The 22,230-nt window shown below is 44.5% G+C and overlaps 1 protein-coding gene across 1 annotated transcript in view; it reads right to left on the minus strand.

Moving 5' to 3' along the window:
• APOD (apolipoprotein D) overlaps nucleotides 1-14,993 on the minus strand; it is a 54,698-nt gene extending 39,705 nt beyond the window's left edge. The window contains exon 1 of the mRNA XM_085633840.1: nucleotides 14,883-14,993. The gene's annotated coding sequence lies outside the window, so the exon portion shown is untranslated. The remainder of the gene's footprint in view (nucleotides 1-14,882) is intronic.
• Nucleotides 14,994-22,230: the final 7,237 nt, after the last annotated feature.

Below are 22,230 nucleotides of genomic sequence, written 5' to 3' on the forward strand. Positions count from 1 at the left end.
GACTTCCGGGTCGCGCTAGGCAGCAGCCCGGAGGAGATTCCTCTCGCGGCTTGGGCCGCGGCGGTGAGACGCGAGGTGGGCTCCCGCTAAGGTAAATAAAATATAAAAAGGCGCAATGAGGGGTAGGCTCCCTCCGAATTAGAATATAAAGCAGGGTGGGCTCCTGCTATTAAAATATAAAAATAAGCGGCCATGCGGGGTGGGCTCCTGCCTCTCTCCCCTCCAGCAGGGGGAATCCCTACGTCGGGATTCCCTCGGGAAAGTTTGCAGCGCCGCGCTGCGGAGCCCTCGTGCTCCTTTTCTCCAAATTTAAGCATCGCGCTCACAGGGCTCAAAGGGATGCAGCAGCAGTCCTCCTCCAGGGAAGAACAGGTCCTGGAAAAATGAAGGGGCAGAGCTGGGCCTAGGGGTCAGCACACAGGGCCCTCCAGCAGGGAGGCAGCCACCATGGCGGTCCCTCCAGGGCCCCAGCAGCAGCAAGCCCCCCCACCTCCAGTCAGGATCAGGAACAGAACAGGCAAAGTCCAGGGAAGGAGTTCAGGGGCAGAGTTGGGCCCAGGGGCCAGCACACAGGGCCCGCCAGCAGGGAGGTAGCCCCCATGGCGGGCCCTCCTGGGCCCCAGCAGCAGTGAGCCCCCCCATCCCCCTCCAGTCAATTGAACAACTTTCATGGGGTCACAGCCCCTATATTTATATGCCCTTTTTCTTTGTGTCACAGCACAGGGCTTGGGGAGGTACCAGTCAGAACTGGTTTAGGGGACCTTTGGAGCACTTTGTTGTGCTCAGCTCCTCTCTCCTTTGTCAGGTGGGGGCTAGGTGCTCAGACGCACCACAGGGGGCGGAGCCAGCATTGTGGAGGGAAGGCACAGTCCTATTCAGGTCCCAGGTGCAACTCCTCCCTCCCATCTAGATGCAGATCTCTCTATTCACCACTGGGCAGACTCACCCTGGCTCCTGGAATTCCCCAGCCCTCTCAGCTCCTGTCAATCACAAGCCAGACATGCACTCCACATCAGGCAGGCAGACACATAGCACACAGAAATGCCAACTTTTAAAAGTGGCACTTCACCACCAGTCACCATAAATCGGCGCACACCATTGCGCAGCATTTATTCTCACGAGTTCGCACATTAACTCGACCCTGCACTCCTCTCACACCAGGAATTACCATGGACACACATATCCCCCATGCATTCCTATGGGAGGGCAGGCCAATCTCACCACACGCACTCAGAGTGCGCACGCATTTTACACTGGGCCACAGGGCTAAAGTGTGCAGAGGCCAAAAATCACTACCACCATGTCAGAGCTTAAGGCAAAAAGTTCGGGGTGAACCTGCCAAAAAGGGCCAAGTCCAACAAATCCACATTTGTAAAGCGCAAACAATCACCCGTAAGTGTCTTTAGGTGCTTGGGGCCGTCGGGAAGATTAAGCAAGCTATTGGCCAGAGTCACATGGTGCTGGGCTAATCTGCCGCCAGGGATCGAACCGTGATCCCCAGATTCCGGAGTCAGCCGCACTGGCCGCGGCGCCACACCTCTTCTTTAAAGAATGTTCAAGAACAGTGGAGCTTTGCAGTCATGAACTGTAACTACACAGAGGTGATATTCTTGTGCATTAAACTCTGAGAAATGAGATTTGAGGAAAGTAAAGATTTCAATGGAGATTACTTGCAAATAACTGCATTACTTTCAAGGAAAATCCTATTTGGAAGCTATGCTTAATTTTCAAGGATAAAAACGTCGGAGAAAATAAAGAATAGAAGATTAATTTTAGGAATAAAGAGGCGAGTATCAGATCTCTGTTGGTGCATTTAATTCTACAAAATAGTGGCTTTATTTGTACGTAAATATTTAAAATTTTGAACATATGCTTAATGGTGCTTTGTGTGGTAATATGTGTAAGGAGTAGTTTAATGTTAGTATTCCATGCGCAGTGTCACGATGGATGCAGCATGGCAGTATTGTATGTTGAAGCTGAAATTGTAGTGATTAGCAGACATTTCCTTGCAGGACGTACACCGAAGCACTTTATATGCCCACGTTTGCCCCGCAGTGATATTTGTTGCTCTTACACTACTACGTACTTACCTCTACCCCCCCCCCCTTTTCCCAGTGCATCTTTCTTTCTGGCTGCTCTTCTGTGAGTCCTTTTTTCCTTATTCTGATCAAAGTGTGGAACAGATGTGATTGTGGCTTCCACGGGCTGTATTTCAGTCTGTGGAGTTCTCTATACACTTGCTCCTGCTGCCATGTTGATTTTGTAGTTGGTGCAGGGCAGGCGGCAATATGTCTGCCGCAGAGGCCTACACGCCAGGAAGGGCGCATACTTTGTTTACCATGATTTGGTGTGCATAAGTATACCATGTTATTGTGTAATGATAACTTTTTTAGTTGTGGTTGCTATAGGCAGTTAAAATGTTGTATTTGATTACATAGATAAACGATGTCATGGAATACCATTACTGAGAAACCATTTATTCTAAACTGTTTAATGGAAATTTTCAGAATGAATGACATTTACCTTTTCATTGAAACTAATTCATAGAATGTCTTTTTGGGCAAAAGTGGCATTTGAATGCTTAATTTTTCAGTATAAATGCAATGGTTGAGGGTCTTTCGTTCTGAAACAGTTTTGTCGGACATATTTATTTTAATCCTTTACTTCAGGGGACATTATTTATTTAATATATCTTTGACATTGTCAAACAATTACTTAAATTCTTTTAATTTAATGACCGATCACCACCCATAAACACCATCCACTGCTGACCATTCAAAATCCCTAAATACCATCAATCACTGCCCCCTAAATCCTCTCACCACACCTAAACTTCTCTCATCCCTGAAACCTAAAAGCCCTTTCTACCATAAAAATCCACCATCCCTGAGCCATAAAATCACTCATTATACCCAACTCCACCCATTCCATAGCCCTACAAATCCTTTCTGCGCCTAAATCCCACTCAACACACCCCCCTTAAAACACCTCAGCACACACAAACTCCACCCATGTCTGAATCCTAAAAGAACCTTCATGGCCCTTAAACACCAGCCATCCATGACCCATAAGAACTCCTCATCAACCTAAACTACTCATCCTTGAACCCTAAAAACCCCTTTCTACATCTAAACTCCACCCATCCCTGAATCCATAAAACCCCTCACCACCCTAAACTTCACCCCATCCTGAACCCTGAAACCTCTTCACTGCCCCAGCCGCTACCCATCATTGAACCTTAGAAACCATCACCAGCCATAAACTATGCCATCTTTGAACCCTAAAATCCCTCAAAACCCTTACACTCCACCCATCCCTGAAACCTTAAAAACCCTCACACACCTAACCATCACTTATCCGTGAACCCTAAAAACCCCTTACCACCCCTACACTTCACCATGTCTGAACCCTAAAAAAACCTTTTCTATGCCCGAACTCCATTTATTCCTGACCCCTAAAAAACCCTCATCACCCGAAACATTACCAATCCCTGAACCAAAACCCTTACAGTAATCCAAAACTCCACCTAAGTTTAATGCATTTTTGGATTTGCCTTAAAATTATATTGTCTTTAAAAAGTTTCCTTTGATTTTTGATTTTTTTTGTATGTCCTTAAAATTGTCTTTCCTTAAAATTGTTTTTCCATGATTTGGTTTCCTCCAATATGGTTTCTCAGTTTTTGTTTTCCATTAATTCACACACATCACAGATAAAGACCTGCTAGATGCTTCTACAAACAATATGGTTGCTAAAGATAATTGAAGACCTGGTAGATGTTTCTACAGCAGTCGTTGCTATTGGCCTGTGAAGCTCTGTCAGATGTTTCTACAGGCAGTCTGCTGGCTATAGGCATGTTTAGATATGCGAGAGGTTTCTATTGGCAGCATGGTTGCTTTAGCTTTGTAAAGACCTGTCAGATGTTTAAATGGGCTGTCTTGTTGCTATAGTCATGTTAAGGTTTGTCAGATGTTTCTACTGGTTGACTGGTTGCCAAAGGCATGTGAATACTTCTCAGATGTTTCTTTGGGAAGGTTAGTTGATACAGGCATGCAAAGTTATGTCAGATGTTTCTGCAGGTCTCTTGATTAATATAGGCAAGTTAGAACCTATTAGATGTGTCTATGGGCACTCTGGTTGGTATACACACATGAAGCTCTACCAAATGTTGCTGCAGGCAGTCTGGTTGCCAAATGTATGTTAAGAAACCTTTCTACACACAGTCTGGTTGCTTTAAGCATATGGAGGCTTGTCAGATGTTTCTATAGGCAGGATAGTTGCTATACTCATGTTAAGATTTGCCAGATGATTCTAAAGGTAGTTTGGTAGCTACAGGCATATTTGAACCAGTTAGATGTTTTGTCATGTAGTCTGGTTACTAACAGTATGTGAAGACCTCAAACATGTTTCTAGAGGCAGGCTGATTCTCATAGGCATGTAAAGATTTGCCAGATGTTTCTATAGGTAATTTAGTTACTAGGGGCAAGTTCAGCCCGTTTAGATGTTTTTTTACAAACTTTGTACAAACAGTCTGGTTGTAATAGGCATGTGAAAACCTATTAGATTTGTGTCTTCAGTCTTTTTGCCTTAGGTATTTATAAATGTGTGTATATGTTTGATGCATCTTGCTCTAGGCATTTGAAAAATAGTTAATGAGTTGCTGTTGTACGTTGGAACAGAGAGGAACGATGCTCTGGTATGTATGATAAATGTATTGTGAAAGATAGATTTTTGATATGGTTAGTTTGTTGTTTGATTATACTGGTCTGCCAAACTGACGTGCACGTTTATTGGTAGAAAGGATGAGAATGGCTGATAGAGAACAGTGGTGTCTTGAGAGTGTGATGAAGTGTTTGAAAGTGTTCTGTTTTCTTTGTACGTCACTGTGGAAGTATTCTGCGTCATTGTTGTACTTCATGACATGTGTCAAAAGTTAAACATGTTTCTTTGGTATTGTCCTTCGGGAGCATTTTGTATTATTGGAGTGTTCGCTTTTTTGTTTTTAAAAAGTAAGATATTGTAGTATCTTAGTATATGGTCAGTGATGTCATTGTGAGATGTATGACCGCTCCTTCTGTGAAGTCATGGAGAATCCATTTGTGGGGTCTCCTAGTGGCAGTCACTTCATTGTCACTGGGCTGAGTGAACAACATTTCACTGGTGCAGTCCTGGGTATCTGACTAAACATCTAATAAACCTTTAGTAAAATAGCCTTTGTGTCAGTGTGTAACATACTGCCTTCATTGTAACACCAGCTCTGTATCATGACGAGAAGAACTTTTGTTCAGAATGGTTTCATCTTAGCTTAAATTGAGCTATCCAACTTTGGATGTGATCCAAAGAAATTAGATATTCTCAAGCGACTTTACCCTGATGTAAAGATGAGTGTCATCAGCATACTCATCAGTGCCAAGTTAATGTATTAGGACACTACAGGCTCTGTGTAAAGATTAAACGTAAGCAAGATGAGGCTAGAGCCTTCAGGTACTCTGTGTGGATTTGTGTGTTGGCAGGTAATGCTAGAGAAACTAGACAGGGATATGGATTGAGGGTTAGTGTTACATTTTGAGGCAATGTTAGGAAGTACCAAATCGCGATTAGTTTTCAGAGCTATTTATTAAGATTCACTGAATTTCTCCTCTCAGCAGGGGGAAGAAATGTATATAGCCATCGGATCACAGGGTAGATGTTACCTTTTAATGAAAAAAGGTCAAATAGATAAATGAATTCCTACTTAATGTTTTCAAACTAATTGTGTTTTATATTTAAAGTATATATTTATTTTCAAAGTAAAAGTTGGATTTTTTTAAAACTTACTGTCTAAATAAGATTACAAGGATGCATATGGTGCAAACAAGACACAAATAACCAACCAATCCCCTTTTAACTTTAGTTCATGAAGAAGGTTGGTTATCTGGAAACCAAATGATAGTTGCATCTCCTTCCATATCAAGGGATGTATTTTGAAAAAAATCACTCCTCCAGTGAGAAGATCAGAAGGCCAGAAGATTATGGGAAAGGTATTTTCTACATATCTGAGGGATGAGTGGGTGCATTAACTGATCAGAATAAGTACTTGTAGAAATTGAACCCAGTTTTGAATACTGTGCATCAATGACTTTGTTCCCACCACATCAAATATATTTAATATTTAACCTTTTTTATAACCCGACACATATGGATTTGCACACTTGTACTGTAATAAGAACAACAGGTCTACACAAGAAAGTTATCTTAATACCAAATATTTCCGTGCTTACGATGTAGACCTTGGGAGAGGATTAACAGGTATGCTTATGCATTTTGTTAGACTTAGCACCGATGCATGTATTCGAGGCTGACAATACTAAACTGCAAACACTACCATTATTTGTGTCTGTCCATGGCTTACTTTTCAGGCACTATTTTTTTATTTTATGGTTAAGTACTTCTCTTCCCCTATTTGCTGCGCTCTGTGTTGCTGTCTCTCGCCCATGCAATTTTCAGCCGCACCAACCACCTCGCCAGCTACATCTCCTTCCTTTAACTCCTGTTACCGGGACCTGTATCCAATCACCACCTGCTAGCAACTTTATCACGCTCTTAGATTCTAGCATGGAATTGGAGTCATAGCTGTAGTATGGCTCAGATTCCAGCTGCTCATCTGGAAAATTCACACCACCTCTCATTCCAAACTACTAAAACTCTCATAAACACTCTAATGTTGAACAATTAACAGTCTTCTACTCAGCCTTCCACTTTCTGCCCTCTCACTTTGTCTTTGCCACACATGTTCTCTTTAAACTCCCAAGTACCCATCCTACTTCCATTCAACAATAGCACAAGGCAATCTTGACCTTGGCAACATTGTCTTCTGATGAACTCCATACATTCGGGCAACTAAGACCTCCTGAATGTTCCTTCATGCTGCCTCTTGCTTTCAATCTTTTTTACTTGTTGATGCCTCACCTCTGGGAACACCTTTCCCTGTGAGATACACCCATAATCCTGCCTAGGCACAAACTACCCCTCAGAGTCTACCTCCAGTAGTATCCCTAGTTGATACGCCTGTAATTATACAGTAGTTGTGTCTTTCTCTCATCTCAGCCAACAACTCTATATCTCATAATCTATTCTACGAACCCTGATCTCATTAGTGTGTAGTATTTCTGTTTAAAACCTCCTACAAATTAATACAAATACAGAAATAAAATCAATTCAGAAGCCTAGGTGGAAATCGGTGCGAGTGTGTGGAGATGTCACGTCTCCGGTGTTGTTTGCGAGTACCTTCTTAATTTGTTGGGGCTGGTAACCAGAATCAGAAGTACAAAGTCCATGGTAAATTTACAGACCAGGTGTCTTTCACCCGGAGACTTCGGCAAGTTAGAGCATCCAACATTTCTGAGAGAAATACCAGGCATGAATGGGGAATAACCATGGAAGCCAGGATTACAGATTCCTCATGTCTAGGGCGACACTCAAGTTTCTACTTTTCCTCTTGCAATCCCTGTTCCTCTCCCCCTCCCCCCATACAGTTACGAGCACTCTAGGCATTATAACTCTGGTGGGGTTGGAGCTAACAGGCGTGTTACTGATAATGAGGCCCCCACAGGTTTATTTCTACCTTAACTAACAGCAACGTGTTTGCCTTCCATATCTTATTTTTATGACAGTATTAACAATGTATACTCTCCGTTGCAGATGTTGAAAATAAATCTTTTCCTTCAACACATATTACACAACCCAGAAAATCAATAAGTCCTACCAATCTATCAAGCACAATACTATTCACTGACACACCGAATATCTGTGTTTAAAAAATTACAAAACAAAGAATGAGAGGGGATCAATCTCTCATATATTAACTGCCCAGGGAAATTATTTATTTATTCATTTTGGATGCTGTCAAACCTGTGTCAATCAGGGCCGCTGGAATTATGTGATAAAGGCGGCCCATACCGTGCTGTGGTTTTACTAAATTATGCAGCATAGGAAAAGCAAATTCTCAAATAATAATGGTTTAGTCTTGAAAGGACACTCAAATACACCATTGTATTAATACTGTCCCTTCTATCTCAAGAGCAACATAGTTTGTGTAAAACTTGAACAATGTTTCTTTCTGTAGAAAAGAGCCCCATGTGAACACGCGTGTGCTTCTTCTGTTCTGGTCATCCCTGTTATGCTTTAAAACTTGTCTTCAGTTTTAGGCTTATCCAGTGTCCACACTCTATGGACCTCTTACCAGTAAGAGACTACCCTGCAGAAAAGAGGGCACATTCCATGTGTGTTATGTACCTGGAGGGACTTTTGATTCAAGATGCCTCACACTAAGTAAGATGAGAGGGCAAGTGACATCAGCTGACACTGACCCCACCCAACCACAGAAGGGTGGAATATCTAGGCCAGACATAATGGAGAACGTTTTATAAAGGTGTCTTCCAATGACCTCAGCAGTGCAAGCCATCAGATCAACCATTGTACAAAATATAAAATGTTTCACTCAGCAAAGAGCAAGTCTTTGGTGAGGTGCTTATTGCAATAAAAGATGTGCCTCTTTTATTCTGTGCATCTCAGATTTGTTTTCATTCTTGTCTTCAGTTTTAGGTTTCCCCTATCCACACTGTATGTGCTCTGGAAGTATTTCTTTTCATTCAGAAACAGCCCTGCATAGCAGCATAGCTAATTAGATGTCTGTTATGCACCACTTACAGCAGGACTCACTTTAGGATTCAAGACATGTGGGGCCAGATCACAAAACATTTTTGACTGGTGCTATTATATGGCTTGGGAGTAATTAAAGCAGTGTTTGGTGCATACATCTTTTACTTCCATATTAAGAAAGCAGATTTGTGAAGGAGTTAATATATCACAAGAATATGTGTGTATATTTGTTGTGTTGTTTTTTTGTTGCAGTGACGTGTTTTTTCTTCTGTTGTTGTTTTTTGTGTGTTCCATTATTGCATTGTGTTCTTATGTTCTGTTTCCCTTAAGATGTTTTGTTTCATTCTATTCTGTATTTTTTCGCTTTGTTATAGTTTTGCAGGATTATAATGCTGCTTTGTTATGTTATTCCGTTGTGCTCTGTAGCTACTTTAGAAATGTCAACAAAGGCAACATATTCCTTTAAAGTTCCACTGACAAACAACCATTTACTACCATTTTAGGGGCATATCAGCAACAACCGGCGATAGTTATCGCTAAGCGCATTTAGGGCTAGGATAATTATCACCGGCTAGCATGGATTTTTATTGCTGAGATAGCGTGCTATTAGCAACGCTTATCTCAAAAGCGATGAAAATCCTAGCGCTAACTGCCAAACGTGAGATTATCACTGGAAACCCAGCAATGATCCCACAAAGTTTGGCGATAGCTTGCTGATAGGGTCTCACATACTTAGCCATGATATCCACCTTCCATAGGATATCATGGCTAAGTCAGTTTCAGAGCAGGCGTAAGGAAAGTAGCGATAACAGAGGTTATCGCTACTTTTCTTGTCGCTATGCTGCTTTGCGTGAGGCTTGATAATAGGAGAAATGTCGCTTAGTGACATTTCTCCCGTTATCCTGTAGAGGAACGCCCACGTTGCATCTCATTAGAGATGCAAAGATGGGCGTTAGGAATTCAGGCGCTAAGGCAAGGTTTCACGCGATAGCGTGACCTTGCTAATATAGCGATAAAATTATCGCCGCTTTTCGGCCGAAAACGGCCGCAAAAGCGGCAATAATTTTATATCGCCGCCTTGTAGATAAGCCCCCGCGGTGGTAAAATACCACTGCTCCAGTTCCTCACTATTTAAGACACCGGTCATCTCAAAACTGTGTCAGAAGCCTTTTTTAAATTAGCCCTTCCAGGGCTCACTCCATGTGATGTGACCACAGACCTTAAAAAGAGTTGCAGCTATGTTTGGGATTCTTCTGAACTTTAAATGGCATCTTACAACAACTATTATTTTGGGATCTATGTCTGTGATATACACATCAATTAAATGACTAGTGAAAGAAAACAGTGTCGAGACACAAATGGAATCACTGTCGCCCTACCTGAGTTACCTTTAATTAATGCACGTTTTCAGGGCCAAACTGGCCTGGCGGGCATCGGGCGTTTACCCAGGAGGCTGTAAGGGTGAAAGCTGGTTTTGGAGCATGGAGGCTGGTTTTGCAGCGATGCCACAAGTAACAAAAGCAGCAGTGCTCAGGGACGGGTTTTTTAAGAAGCAGTGCTTCATGCTTGCAACCCCCCCCTAGCCTCCCCGGGAAGGGTGGCGGGGGCTGCTTTGGGTTCCCAGTCAGCCCCTGTATGTTTTAATATCTCACCCAGTGGCAGCCGGCACAGGTAAGAGCGGTGAGGTGGGGGTAAGCCAACATACGACTGGAGAAGTATAATTAAATTTAAAAAAAACAAAACCAGTGATGCGGCGAGTGCAAGGTAAGCGGTTTTATTTTTTTAAATTTAATTTTACTTCTCTCGCCGTTTGTTGACTCGCATGACCCCCACCCCGCCTGCCCCTGCCCCGCCCCACTGCTCTTACCTGTGCCTGCCGCTACTGGTCTCACCTACTAGAAAGTGCATGCGCTGTCTGTTGCAAGAAGTATTGTTAGTTTACAGTAGGCTTAGAGATCATCCACTGCTTGGCCCCCTTGTCCCTTTCATTTGCTTGTTTCTTATTCATTAGTTTATTTGAGCTTTCCTTCCTCTTCTTGTGCTTGTTCCTCCCCTGAAAGATGGGTACATTATTTGTGTGCGTCCTTTCACTGCTCATTTTTCAGATACTGCCTTTTTCTTTTTATTTAAGCACTCCATAGGAGTGCATGTGTTTTCCAGCCATCTCCCTAGTGTGCTTCTCTTCCTCCCTCATGCTCCATGTTGCACCCTCTCTCTTGCCGCTGTGCTTCTCCAATGCCTGTGCTCATTGCTCATACCTGTTTACTTTTCCTCCGCTGCACTCCATGTTGCTCTTTCTCCCTGTTAGTTTGCTTCTCTCCCCCATCCTACATGTTGCTTCCCCCACCTGTGCCCTCCATGTTGCTTCTGTCCTACAATTTTCGTTGTTTCCTCCACCCTGCTGTTGCTTCCCCACCCCCGTCTACCATGATTCCACAATCTCACCCACCATATTGCTTCCACCACCCTGCTGCCCATTGCTGTCTCTCGCCCATATTTCCCCCTTTACCATTGATGCAGCAAATGTGCCATGGGCCCTTGTGCAAGCAAGAAAACTGCCCTCGTCGAATGTTTTGGCAGTAAAAATCAGCTATATTTGGGATGCTTGCGAGCATCGCCCCACTGCCTTTTTTCAGCACAACAAAAAAATAAAATGATAATAACGAGATGTTATTATCATTTAATTTTCTGTGCTGGGGCAGCTTTGTGGGGCGGGGCTAGGCTGCGTAGGGAACGAGGAGTGTTGGCACCCTCCTAAGTGTGCATGAATGCTTGGCTGGCCCTCTGGGGCCGGCCAAACATTCATGCGCACTTTCCATGTTTACAGCCTGGGTGGAGAACATGCCCAGTCTTCCATTCCCAATCTGAGTGCCAAACCACGGTGCTCAGACCAATCACAACGCTACATTGCAGCGTTGTGATTGGCTCAGGGAAGCCCGGGTGCTTACCAATCACAATGCTGCATTGCAGTTTGTGATTGTCTTAGGGGAGACTATTCTGCTTCCTGCTCCAACAGAACCCAGGAAGAGGACCGAAGGGAGGCGGCGGGCAACCGGCAAGCAAATTGTTTTATTTCAATTTTCTCCCCCCTCACCCCTATTTCCCCCCTCCCCAACCCACTGCTGATTCGCGGAAGCAGCAGTGACTGCTCACAGCCCTGGCCTATGGTGCCACTGCACCTGCTGCACTATTGATAGCTACGCCCTTGCCGTTTGTACTTGAATCCCAGAGAAGCCGAGGATATTTGCATCTGGTTCTCCCTGAGCAAATGACCTGCATTACTTTTGGATGAACCTTGCCGGAGAACACATACTGCAGCTCCACTTCTTAAGGAGCACTGAGGCACTAAAAAACCCGGGACCTACAATCACGGCCTGGCGTGTCACAACAGAGGAAGTCAGGCCGTCTGATTTTTTTTCACTGAACAGCACAACTCCACACTCTGAGGCGGATGCGTAACACCACCTGTGCTCCTGCCCGCCCAGAGACGTTGCAGAGTGAGTTCCGCAGAGGACTAAAGCGGTCATTGCTTCTTTTTGCTCCACAAGTTTTAGATTTGACTCCAAGAATTCCACAGTTTTACAGGATTACAATTGTTAAGTTTCTCCTATGAAACAGCCTTTTGCTGTCTGTGGTCAAAATGTTATTGTGGGCCATAGTGCTTTATGTGAGATAAAAAAGTGGGGTGTCCAGTGGGACTTGGTGACCCACAAAAATGGTGGGTCGACTTCAATACAAATAAAACGACATAAATACAATTAAAAAAATGCACAGAAACATTTAAAAATGAAAAAAAACTTTCACTTACCTTAGCCTGCAGCACGTCCTCGGTGTTCTCTGGCCCCGGCTCCAGACTCCTCCAACGCGAGGTCCCACAACTCCTTAACCAATCCAGAAACTGCTCTCATGATCCTTGAGAGAAGTGTCTGGATTGCCTTAAGCAAGCTGCCTCACTGTTCCGAAGAGCGCTGAAGGCCTATGCCTGCTCTCCAACCCGGCTGTCATAGAGAGGTTGAATTGCGCATGTCTGTTTGGCCGTAAAAATGTAGCCGGCCAAACCGACATGTGCAATTCATACTGAAGGGACCACTCGCCATTGCTGCCAATCAGCAGCAATGACGCACGGGCCCGCCCTGCCCCCACCGTTCGGCAAAAAGCTGGAAAAATAAAATGGGAATAAACTTCTTTTATTACCATTTTATTTTTCCAGATTTCTGCGCAGGGGTTTGGTGCTCCTCCGCTCCCATGAAGGAACATGTGAACTACAATCCTGTGGTTTACACAGCATGCTGCCAGACCGGCATTTAGGTGTCTTTTTTTGAGGTTTCTGGTACTGCAGTCAGACCTATCACACAACAAACACATGCCAAAAACAAGATAGACCTATTGGCTTTGTGAGTGCTTCTTGGCAATTTGATATAAATGAGTAACGTCAATGATTTTTTCATAAATAATTAGAACTGGTAATTACAAATGGTACATATGTGGCCATCGGTATGTGTGCAGTGGATAGAGGCCAAGTATTGAATGAGCATGTAAGCTGAACACTGTTACGGCCCACGGACTCTCACTGCCTTCAGCCTCCGCCCCATAGTTCTCAATCATGCACCTTTATGAACACCCTCCCCCAGTTAGAACTCACCTGAACACCTAAAATCGACTCAGGTCACATGTACCATACAAGCATTGGAAACCCCAATAGCTCAGCCTTTTAGAGCCGAGATCTCTTGGCCGTGCTAACACTTAGTAAAGTAAATCCCAATTACAATGCAAAATTGCAATAAAGCAAAGAGAGTATACAAATGTTAACACACTCAAAAATTTACTTATGTGAAATATGCAATGTACACACAGTAACATATTGTTGGAACAATTGGCAAAGCCGATAGGTTCCAAAGAGGATACCTGTTGACTTTGCCAATGCTTGCTGTTTCATGATTCAGACAAAATCCTTTCCCACAATCCATAATCTGGCCAGGCTAACAATCTATGCACTATGGACACAGCAAATTCACAGGTGAACATGTCTGGCATATCGTTCGACCTCCAGATTTGCATTCTTAAAAGCCATTTGTTATTGATTTTTCAATCTTTGCTTGTACAACAAATCCTATTTTCTCGAAAAACGCTGCAGGTGTATGCTTAGTCTCTTTACACCATTGATTCTCCCTATGATCGATTGATGACAGCGGAGGAAATTGACAAATCTGATGCCTTTGAGATGCAGAGAAGCCATGTAACCCAACCGGGGGGGGGGGGGGGGGAGGAGGGATGGTGGGGTTGTTTATTATAATTTAAAAAAGACAGCACGAGTCAGTTTACATATTTACTTGTTTTATACAGCACCTGATTCTGAGGTCGTTTCTGCACCGCAGGTAACAGCCGACAGTACTGCCTGTTTAATGACACTAAATGTATCTACCCAGGAAAGATGAAATGCTAAGGAGACCCTGCCACGACTCAGAAGAGAACTCCAGTAGAAAGCACTAAGGAAGCTTAAACTGCCGATCGACTGTCAAAGCAGATTATGACTTACAACTTGAATACTGGACATCTCAAACCGAATGTATAAACTTTTCAGATATGGATTTTGTATTCCGGAAGGTGAATATTAATAAAAGCAATTACAATATGAAAGAACAATAAAAAAGGGACTGATTACTGCAGCTATGACTGATCCACGCTTCACACATGCAGCAATTTGTTAATATATGCATTCATAGGGTCGCCTTCAGGCTAGTATCTCACCGGCCTGACCGCCTTTAATGCCAAGACTTGAAAAAAGTCAGGAAAATCACTGAAATGCGTTTTTTTCCTGCTTAGGGACATAAACTAAAAAGAGCAAATACAAGATAGAAACTCATCAAAAGAATTATAATGCGGTCTAGATTTTCCCCAAAAGGGCTTTTAACGCAAACAGAGAAAGAATTGCTGTTGTATATAGAGAAAACAGAATTTTACACAAACTGCCAAATAAGTACCATCTCTTCGTCCCTTTCAGAGTCTCCAAAACACATACAAATGTCAGGTATTTTTCTCAGAGGAAATTGACAACCTTACCTACAAACATCATTGAATTCAAACCTTTAAATAAGGGCGCACACAGACATCTGCTACCTTATAATACATATCCAGACCTGAACGTGTTTCGAAAAACAATGTGGTTGCAAGCTAGTCGATGGTAATATAATTTACATAAATACATTAAAAAAACATAGATACATAAAAAATAAGACTTCATGTACCGTTTTTGATTTGCTGAAAATGCCTCAAAGTCCTGTGCGGCGCAGTTGAATTTTGTTTGCTCAGGAATGGCAATCTTTTGAAGAGCCCCACTTTATGTAGGACGGCCGGGCACGTGACGCCTCCCGCGGAAGCCGACCACACCCTCGCGCCGCCGCGTTTGAAGGACGGCTAAACCAGGTCAGACTCAATGGTACACGTTGCATGGCGGTGGCGGCGTCTCCCCTTCACAGTCACCTTAGCCGAGCCGACGAGGCCCTCACCCATTGACGGATGCAACCGATCCTGCGTGTGCCTGAAGGCACGAGCCATTGAACCTGCTTGGAAGGGATGGCCCTTCCAGTGCTGGTATGCACAGCTCTGAAGGAGACGCCATAGTTCTGTTCTTTAACGTATCTCTAAGTCTTCCAATCCTCCAGGAGGCTGAAAAGGAACTTCCCGCTCTTTTAAATGGAATCTTAGTCACCTGCCATGACATTTGAGAATGAACTGGAGAAAGGGGAGAGGATGTGGCCTTAGGACCAGAGCTGCTGACTTTGGAGCTGGGGAACCAGGTTCGAGCCTCAGCGTCGGCCCAGCATCAGGGCCGGACTGGGAACCAAAACCGGCCCTGGCAAAGTGCTCGGCTATGCTGCAAAAACGTCCCTGTAACAAAAACGGCCCCCACCCGTGCAGCACACCGGGGGATTGCCCAGTGCCCGCTACGGCCAGTCCGGGCCTGCCCAGCATCCTGTGATTCTGGGCAATTCACTCAATCTCCCCGTGCCCACCAAGAATGAACGTGTGCTTGTGTAATGTGACAGGTGCTCTGATACCTTCGTGTCAAGTTCCCGCTATATAAAACTACACCAAAAAATGTCATGTCACACAAAGGATTTTCAGCAACCAACCAGCTACCTGGGCTACGACAGGAATAAAAACAGCACGAGTTCACCAGGAGGTCACACAACCACGTCAACATTGTGCAAGTACAATGCTACAAATCACTTCTCATCCAATGCAAACTCACAGCCAGCCAGCACTACATGTTCCTTCTTCTCTGTCTCCGACTCTCCCAGCTCCAACCCGAACCTCACCAAAAGTTTGGCAACCCATTCCTCCCAATACTAGGAGACTTCTGTCTGACAAAATCACTAATGCACTCACATTACTTGGTAGGCCTGAAGCTCTCAATTTTGACCAGTTAGTAAATATTGCAGTGTAATTGCATTTATATAGCGCTTACTACCTCTGGCGAGCTGATGAAGCACTTTATTGTGAATAGCATGCTACTCCGCAACTCAAGGTTACTGTTGTGTTCACATAGGAAAGGCTAATGTGTATTGCCACAGTTTGTTTGTGGTGGAATCAGAGGGAGTTAAAAGTTGTAGCTAGCGCGGGTGCTGGATACGTTATTTTTTGCACATGATTGTTGTGGTGAATAGATACATAGAGGAAGCTCCCACCACTGACTTACATGTCCATAAGCGATCTACCGGTATACCCCTTAATATACTAGGGAACGCCCTAGAGGAAATCTTGTCAAATGCTCACCCTGTAAACGTGTACACATCAATACTGCTCTCCTGGAATAACCACAACTCCAACCTTTCCTGCATTTCTAGTACTCACACACTGAAAACACCACTAATACAACCTCACCCACGCACTGGCCCTCGGCAGATCTACTAACTGTAAAACTTTCTCAGCTCCTTTAAGCCACATCACCACAACCTCTAGCCCTCAGAAGCGATCGTCTGCGTTCAATTAATTTTATGGGCCCGATTCGCAAAGGTAAACTTAGACTTAAGCGTAAGTTTATTACTTTTTAATATTCACAAGGGTAAGTTACTACTAGTAACCTTACTGCTAGTAAACCTACTAGAAGTAACTTTACTACTAGTATCTTTACTAGTAGTAAAGTTACTAGTAGTAACTTACCTTTGTGAATACTAAAAAGTAGTAAACTTACACTTAAGTCTAAGTTTACCTTTGCAATTCCACTCCGATGGGTTCCGCACCTCACCCTCAAAGGTGAGCAGGAAAAAGTAATGAGCCAAATGGTGCAACTTCTCCTTCTTCCAGATGAAGAATATAATCAAATCAATAAACAAAAGTCTAGGATGAAAATGGGGGGAGTCAAGAACTTCAAATATTTTCAGGCATGCAAACTGCAACTTAGACACAAATACAAATGCAAACGATAGGCAATGACAAAAAAGTATACTACGGCAAAATAATTTACTGCGTCTACTCTGTGCAAAACAACTGGCCATCTCAACAATTTTGTCAAAGCCTAGCTCAGGTAGATTTTGAAAATATGGATTCCTCAGCACACTGCATCTTGGAAACAGTAGGGGGCATGTTTACAAGCCCGTATCACCACTGGAGCGTGACTTTTTTTGACGCTACAGTCGCGTTGTGCAATTTCCCATATTTACAAGGTGCCGCTAAGCCACTTAAAGTGGTTTAACGGCACCTTGTAAATATGCCCCTTTCTGCCGCAGTCCTCTGCGACAAAGGGGCCATTCAATGGGTGTTGCTGTCGGCGGTCCACCGCAACACCCATTGCTTTTTGATGCGCCCCTAGATTTACAAGGCTGAGGCAGCACCAAAAACAGCGCCATTCCAACACCATAGATTACCAGACGTTAGAATGGTGATACGTGAAGAAATTATTAATTCCTCCTCGTTTGTTGCTCTTTCCATGTGTGCTGCATTGTGAAGCACACACAGAAGACCAAATTGCCATTATTGATTGTTTCTGTGCAGGAAGAGACACCTTCCTGCACATAAACAATCACCCCTGCACCGCAGGCACCCTTGCTACATGGTGGCAGGGTGCCTGCGCTGGCGCTAGGCAGCTGTTTTTGCGCCAACGCTAGGGGAAATACAAGGGTGCGCCATATTCCTGTGAATACAGCTCATCCCTGTGTTTTAAAAATGTCGGAGTGCGTCATGGCTGATGTTGGCGCAGCTCCGCGCTCCAAATTTTTTTTGTAAATAGCCCATCAGTAGTATGTTGCAGCATGGTTACAGCATCCATAAGGTTAAAATGAACAGCTTTTGATTCGCACTTGTAATGCTGAACGTCTAGAGTGAGGGAGGCCATATAACTGATGTGTGCTGTTGGGTTCCACACACACTAATTAGGGGTACCTCCCTTTGTTAAGCCAATTTTCCCCTAAGGGTATCCGTTGGGAAATGGCTTAGCACAAACAGTGCTCCTTAGTGACAGGATGTATGTCAGGTAACAACACCTCAAACAACAATTCATTTAAGATAACAAATTTAGAGAACCTCCCAACCTGCTTGTATCAAAAAGAGGAAAGTCAGATTCCATCATTTTTATTGCTAATTTGTTACATTCATACAATAGCAGCACAAATATAATGCATACAAACAGGATTTGCGCGGACCCCAACATTAATAAGTTTCTAAAACTTTATGTGACTTTGTCAAGTTTTTTCAACTGATATAGTTACCTTACTAATAGAGGAAATATTCATTATGAGAACATTGGAATGTTGAGCACCCCATTGAAAACAATGGAGTGCTCCAGGCTTCTAATGGCAGGTAGAAGCCCAGAGCATCAATATTCCAATGTTTAACAAAGGCCTCAAGGAGCCCAGGAGAATTTCAACCCCTTTGGGCTCCGTAAAGTGCTCCCACAGTGTTGACAGGAGCATATTTAGAGAAAAAGCCCACCACAGCAGCAGGTTTCTTTAAATATGGTGGGTGATCTGCCATGGAGTGGCCTGAGGAAGGGCCTGTGACGCTCCTGCAGGATTGTAAACTGCCTGCTGGGGTTTAATTCACTTAACTCCTCTTGTGTGACTCAAAAGGATCTAGGTCTGATGTCAGACACATCATCAGATAGAGCTAGGAACTAAGGCTAGTCAAAGATCTTACCTTTCGGGGGGCGTGGTCTCGCACCACAGGAAGATAGCGGCTCTCCTGTAAGCTCCGTACGACCGCGGAGCTTTATTAAAGATTTCAGCCTTCATTCTGCCTCCTGCGGGAACAACAATGACGGATTCTGGCACATGAAAGGTCGGAGCGGCGATTGAAACCGCTCTGACCACTCTCTCTTCATCCAGTGAACCAGCGGCAGCGGCGGTGTTTTCCCCTCAGCGTAATGCAACCGACAGCCGCCATTTTGTATCGGCCGCTCGCCTCACACAACTCCAAGGTAAACCCGCGCTTCTACCATTAACGCGCGGCAACGTGTTTTTTTTTCTTATTTTTTTTCTCACATATATCTATTTTTTTTACCATCTCTATACATGGAATACTGACATTAATCCGTCAAATCTTCACAAGCGCTGTCATTGCTGGCTATATTATGCCCTATCAACGCCCTGAGCCTAACTGATGGACATATGCTGTTACTTCTTTTCACCTTAAATTCTCAGTATGCACACCTTGATTTTTTCCAGCTAATATATGGATATTACTTCAAAGAATGCTGCATTTTTTGAACCTCTGACTTTTATACTACGCATGTGCTAGTTTTAATCTTTTTTTTCTACATTTTGGTCACACCTCCTAGCCTCTTGATATAATTGGCATTTGATTTAATATTTGCCTCGTCGCTTTCGCTTACTTACCTGTTTTGCGAATATTAGAGTGCTGACGGAGGGTGACGCAATTCTTTTGGTAAATTCTTCTCTGGAGCCTATTTGATTAGTGATGTGTCTTTACTAGGCATATGGGCTGATTAAAATCATTATTAAAAATCACTTCTCGCCCTCCTCATCATCTCAAGATGGCTAATGAAGCTCCAATTTCGGTCAGAGCCTCGTCTTAAGGTACTAAACCCAAGAGAGCCAAAAATGATCCTCCTTCACCCATCTTATCCTCTCAAAACCCTGTTCTTGATATTATTTTGGATGAAGTGAGAGGTCTTAAGTCCTTTATGACCACGACTAACGAGAAGATTCAACAAATAGAGAATAGATGGATTAGTATGGAAGCTAAGGTGTTAGATATGGAGCAACGCATCAGCGAGCTACATGATGTATCTACTAAAATTCCGATTTTGGAACAGGAAATTCAACGTCTAAAGCTTCACACAGAGGACCTTGAAAATCGTAATAGACGCAATAATCTACGTCTTTATGGTCTGCCAGAAAATCTTGAAGGTCCGGATATGCTTCTCTTCCTAAAGAAATTCTTGTCAGAACTTTTAGACCTTCCGCCAGAGCCTTCATTAAATATTCAACGAGCCCATAGACTTGGTCGAATTCAACCTCATGCTTCCAAACCTAGAGGAATAATTATGCGGTTTTTGGAATTTACTGACTTAATGCGAGTCCTCTCTGTGGCCAAAGCAAAACATTATCTCAAATGGTCTGGTCACAACATCTTCATGTCACAAGACTTATCTAACGCTACTAATGCTAGACGAAAATAATTTTTGGCTCTACGTCCTCAAATGAGACAATTGAATATTCGATATGGCATCCTCCGTCCTTGTTTGTGTAAAATCACTCATGATGGCTCCACACGCTCGCTTGATGACCCTCTTAAACTGAGGTCTTTTCTTCAGAACATCTCTACAAATTCTGCAACTGGTTCTTCCTATCGTCCTTGATGTTCTTGCTTCCTCTCTTTTGTAGGAACCTGGGGTCACCAGGCCCTAAGGGCGGTAACGTGGCGCGAGCCGGTCGGGCAACCAGAGGGCTATGTGTTAAGCGACCATACACCACACACTCCTCATGGACTAGGGACACACACAATACGTGACGCCACACCGTTTAAATTATGCAAATACTTCAAGTTTATCCAAGTATAGCTGGTCAGTTGCAGTTCAGGAAGTAACAAGGCAATACATGCATCATAATACCATCCATCAGTAAATACGGCAATCTTGGCGATATTTATGCAGTGCCTAACCTCATTCAGACACCCACGGCAGTTGGCTAAGTGCGGGTGATTATAGCGCTGTGCGCGCTAAGCGAGGCCTTTCCCTGAACAGGCCGTCTAACACAGCACGATACTCGTAATGGGTGACATCGGGTACATTAACATGGAGCCTGTAGAACTGAACGCTCCTCGTAATCGATGGCCCCCTAATCCTGTGAAGCAAAGCATATAAAACCAAGCGCTACGCGCAATCATTTACCTGTGAATACATTTGAGCAGGGCATATAACACAACGCGTTATTTTTAATCAGTTGCATATCATTACCTTCGAGCAGAGCATATAACACCGTGCGCTACTCGCATTCCTTGACATGTAATTTACTTTCGAGCAGAGCATATAACACAGTGCGCTACTCGCATTCCTTGGCATGTAATTTACTTTCGAGCAGAGCATATAACACAGTGCGCTACTCGCATTCCTTGGCATGTAATTTACTTTCGAGCAGAGCATATAACACAGTGCGCTACTCGCATTCCTTGGCATGTAATTTACTTTGGAGCAGAGCATATAACACAGTGCGCTACTCGCAGTCCTGGTCTCTCCGGCTGGGGAAGCAGGGTCGGTGGCGTGAAGCGCCACCCGAGGGTAATGTCAGTCAGTTCTTTGGGCGGCTTCCAGTGGGGAGGGTGACCGGACTTGAGGAGCGGGTCCCTATGCTCCGGTGCAGTTCACAGAGCACCGCGCTCAGTATTACAGAAGGGGGGACACGGACAGGATCCCTCGGCGGGGTCTCTCCGTCACGCAGGCAGGGGAGGGGACTCCCACGGAGGGGACAACCCGGGCCAAGTGCGGTGTGGTTTCCAGACCAGCAGGGGGCGCACCAGGGGGGATCTCGGCCTCCGGGCTTACCTCCGTCTCGGCGTCAGCAGGCGTCCGTCCTCACGACGTTGGGGGAACTCGGCCCCGACCTTGCGCACCTCCTCACACGGCAGCGACGGGGCCCCGGACTTCACCTGGGCCTCGCGACACAGCAGGGCACTCCTCCAGGCCTCCAGGCCGCGGCGGTGAGCGCGCTGGCTTCGTCGTCGCAGGGGGGGGGCTCAAATTAAGGATGGGGGTAAAGTGCTCAGCGGAGCACGCTGCCGGGGGTCCCAGACCAGGGCAGGGAGCGCGGGGGTCACAGCGCTAGTACCTGGTCGATCCCCGGTGACTTGGCAATCGGCTTAGTATTTTGTTCAATAGGGTAGCTTGGACACGCAGTCTCAGCTCTGGCATTCAAGGCTTACAGCTCGCTCTTGTCATGCAGTCTCAGTTCTTAAAGTTAGGTTTCAGTTCTCAGTTGACAGATGAAGTCTTTTGGCGCAGATGTATCTGGCGCCCTTAAGGGGTTCTGTTACAGGGGTAGGGATGGAGAGGGCGACTAGATCCTTCCTAGTCAGGCTGGCAGAGAGTCTCTGGGTCCTCCTACTACTGGGCAAGATCAGTGGGATTCACAGGGCACC

The sequence above is a fragment of the Triturus cristatus genome, chromosome 11 (assembly GCF_964204655.1).
Source record: "Triturus cristatus chromosome 11, aTriCri1.1, whole genome shotgun sequence".
Classification (NCBI taxonomy): domain Eukaryota; kingdom Metazoa; phylum Chordata; class Amphibia; order Caudata; family Salamandridae; genus Triturus; species Triturus cristatus.